This window comes from Trichosurus vulpecula, chromosome 4 (assembly GCF_011100635.1).
Source record: "Trichosurus vulpecula isolate mTriVul1 chromosome 4, mTriVul1.pri, whole genome shotgun sequence".
NCBI lineage: Eukaryota > Metazoa > Chordata > Mammalia > Diprotodontia > Phalangeridae > Trichosurus > Trichosurus vulpecula.
The window spans coordinates 127,723,847-127,727,980 of NC_050576.1; the positions used below are offsets into that span (position 1 = coordinate 127,723,847).

The 4,134-nt window shown below is 39.4% G+C and overlaps 1 pseudogene; it reads right to left on the reverse strand.

Moving 5' to 3' along the window:
* Nucleotides 1–3,049: 3,049 nt before the first annotated feature.
* On the reverse strand, nucleotides 3,050–3,318 carry LOC118848574 (annotated as a pseudogene).
* Nucleotides 3,319–4,134: the final 816 nt, after the last annotated feature.

A 4,134-nucleotide genomic window follows, 5' to 3' on the forward strand; every position in this document is an offset into this window, starting at 1 on the left:
GCTTATGTGACCAGCAAAATGACTTGAATCTATCACATAGCTGCCAAAATAATCTTCCTAATGTACAGATCTGACTATATTATTACCTTGCTCAAGGACCTTTCTGTGAGCTCACTGTTTCTTAGAACACAAACTACTTAGCTTTGTATTTGAAGGCCTTCTACAATCTGACTCTAATGTTTCTAGCCATGTTTCACACTCCTTTCCTTCTCATGGTCTGTATTCCAGCCAAACTGTGCTACCATCTTTTCCCAGATCTTGTTTGGCTTTCACCTTGTGGTGAAAGGAACGCTAAATTTGTAGTCTTGAGTTTGAATTGTGATTCTCAGGCTTAGCACAGTTCTTGATATGTAGTAAGCATTTAATAAATGCTTTTAAAATTCATTCTTATATTATATCTGTGTGTCTTTAACCTTGCAGGACTTTGGTTTCTTTGTAACTAAAATGAAGAGACTGGGCTAGATGATTTCTGACCCCTCTTCCAATCCTAGATCTGATCTTTTTCTCAGATTTGCTCTGCTTTTCCAACCTCCCTTAATTTGTGTAGGTTCCTCTCTCTGCTTTAAACATTTGTAATCTCTGCCTATTGACATATTTTGTTCTTTCATGACCCAGTTCCCATGAAGCCATTCCCTTTTCTTTTAGTAACTACAAGTCAGTCAGTAAACATTTATTAAACACCTACTATGTGCCAGGCACTGTGCTAAGTGATAGAGATATAAAAAGAGGCAAATGACAATTACTTCTCTCCAGCAGCTCACAACTGAATGAGACAAGCAACAAATATGTACAAACAAGCTATTTGCAGGATAAATAGGAAATAACTCAAAGTGGGAAGGCAGTAGAATTAAGAGGAATTGGGAAAGGCTTCCTTTTAGTTGGGACTTAAAGGAAACCAGGAAAGCCAGGAGGTGGAGTTGAGTTATTTGTAACTTATATATATAACTTAGTGCCTGTGAAACTAATCTGAAAATATTATTTAATGTGTTTTCCTGGAGCCAGTTAAGTTTAGGTAGGGTGTACTTGTGTGTGGATATTATGTATGTGTGTGTAGACACATATATACACGTGCATGTGTGCATACACATATAGACACACACACATGTGCATGCATGCACATACCAGACTCGTGTAACAGTGCACATATTTACAGGCATGTATGCACACACATGTACATGCATGTGTACACACATGTGCACATACAACACACATGTAAACACTTGTGTGATGCATACATATACGTATATATGTATGCATGTGTGTATATGTGTGTGTATAAACACACACATGCCTATCTATCTATTTATAACCATCTATCTCTATATATGATACACACACATATGTATATGGCAAGGGACTGGACTTATAGTTTCCTTGATATAGGAAAACCTTTCAACTAATGCAGATTGGTTATTATTATGCAATTTATGATTTTATAGTGTTGCTTTGAACACTTGCCCAGGATTACACAAACAATATAAATTAGAAGCAGGACTTGAACGCAACTCTTCCTGATTGTGAGGCTATCTTTCTCCACTATGTTATGCTGTGTACATTCCCCTGTGTCCCTTACACACACACACACACACACACACACACACACACACAATGAATGATAACTGTAAATGATGATAAAGCATTTAAGTGCTTATTCTATGTCAGGTACTGTGCTAAGTGCTGTGGACATAAATACAAGCAAGCAAAACACTATGCCCTCAAGGTGCTTGTGTTCTAATGGAACAACACAACACATAAAGGGAAACTAGAAAGGAGGTAGGGTGGTACAGTGGTAGCAGCTTGATCTAGAAATAACTAAGAAATGGAGGCCCTGTTTTAGGCAAAGTAAGGCAAAAATTTACCTATCAGAGCCCAGAGACCCAGGGGATTCCAGAGTGGGAGGGGCTTGAGATGACTGTAGTAGAAGAGACATCAGCATTATTGTTGTTATACTTGTGTATACATATATATACACAATATACGTTTATACATCTGTATACACATATACACACATTCATGCACTGATCTACTGGTGAAATAATTTGGTCATTCATTCACAAAGCACTTTGTAGAGCCATGTAATATAGTAGAATTATCACTGGATTGGGAAGCAGGAAACCCAGGTTCAAGCATCGACTCTGTCACTTTCTCATGGGCATGTCATTTATCTGCTCTAGAACTCAGTTTCCTTCTCTAGAATGGGTTGGATTATAAGATTTCTCGAATGCTTTTCTGTCCAAAATAGAGATACACTATTTCTCATATTTGTGAGACACATACAGCTAAGTAATTACACTAAGGAGAGGCAGGCTGGTTATTCAGTATAATGTGGAAGACAGTAACTACTTAGCCAAAGCAGAGTTCTAAAGAGCCCTAGGGGAAGGCAGGCCCACATAATATAACGTCAGAAAAGGCCAAGTAGCAAGAGGATTGAGAGAGGGAAAGATGTCAGGGAGGATGATGGTTGGTCAAAATTGAAGCAAAGCAGTTTGTAAGCAAAATAGGAGACAAGGCCCAGAGCAGCAATTGATCACCTAGAGATGATCTGCTTCATTCACTTAATTGGGAGGTTTCTTCTCCTTGAGAGAGTACTGGATGGCTTCACCAGTGCCTGTTCATCTCATCTCTGTTCCTTGTTCTCTCACCAACCCCACTCCCATGTCCAGTAATTTGCTAAGTCCTGTTGTTTCTGCATTTCTTTTTTTTCTTACATACTTTTTTTTATTGTCAAAAGAACCAAGAAACATAGTTTTGAAATATTCTCTATAAGAGGTGAAGAACTAGAACATGAAGGTGAAAAAATATGATAGACAAGACTATTTTCATTGAGCTTCAGCTATACTGACTAGCACATGAACCATAGGAATTGTCATCTACCACTAAGGCAACAAAAGACTGGAAACATTTTTCAGGTTTTCCAGCTTCTACTGGCAGAGAACAAGGCCTTTTTAAAGGTGGTGTAAGAGGCAACAGAAAGCACGCTGGGAGATATCCTTAGGCCTAGAATGTTTCTGATGGTCCATGGCTGCTGCTAGAGAGCCACTCAACTTGATTAGGTCCTGGGCTTCTTCTGATTCTCGATAGCAAGCTTGTCAGCTGAGTACATTTCACTAATGTGGGTCTGTCACTGAATTATTTCTAGGTTTTCTTTGGCTTTAGCATTTGTATTTGTGCAGAATCCTTTACATTTTTATTTTCTCTGAAGGCTTCTCTTATTCTTCTGATGGCATACGTTCTGTAATTGTAGGAGGTGAACTTGCCACTCTCTCTTGCCATCACCCAGTAGAGATCTAACACTTGTACCTGACTGGAGGCTGCCATTTTGGGAGGACTGTTTCTACATTTCTACTTTCATAACATTTCTCTTATATGTCCCCTCGTCTCCCCTGACACTGCCACCACCCTAATGCAGACCGTCATCACCTCATCCCTGGACTGTTGCAAAAACCTTCTGGTTGGTCTCCCTACCTGAAGTCTCTTTCCTCTAATCCACCCTCCATTCAGCTGTCAAATTAATTTTCCTAAAGCTTAGGTCTGATTCCCTACTCAGTAAACTCCAGTGACTCCCTATTATCTCCAGGATTCAATATAAATTCCTCTGTTTGGCTTTTAAAGCCTTTCATAACCCAATCCCTTTCTACTCTCTCAGTATTCTTATACATTACTCCTCTTCGTGTACTCTGTGCTCTGGTGACACTGGCCTCCTTTTCCCTTGTGTATGACATTCCATCTCCAGACTCCAGACATTTTCCTTAGCTGGGGGTCCCCTATGCCTGAGATGCTCTCTTGTCTCACCTACTTAGCACAGAGTTTGACATGTAGATGCCTAATAAATGCTTGTTGATTGACTGACAGTGATTCAGCAGTCACATCCTCCACTTCTTTAAATACTGGGGGATGTAGTTGATATAGGCTCATTGGTTCAAATTCCTCAAGGGCAGCTGGGAGATCTCTTACAATTTTGTTACTTATTTTGCCCATCAACCTCCTTTTAGCTCTTTTTATTCTGTTATTTCTTGGGCAAAGGTGATCTCTTTTGTAGAGAAAACAAAAGTTAATTAAGACTTGAGCTGCTTCTGCCTTCTCTCTGTTGTCATTTATCATCAGCACATACACTCTGAGCAGGGATTTTTTTTT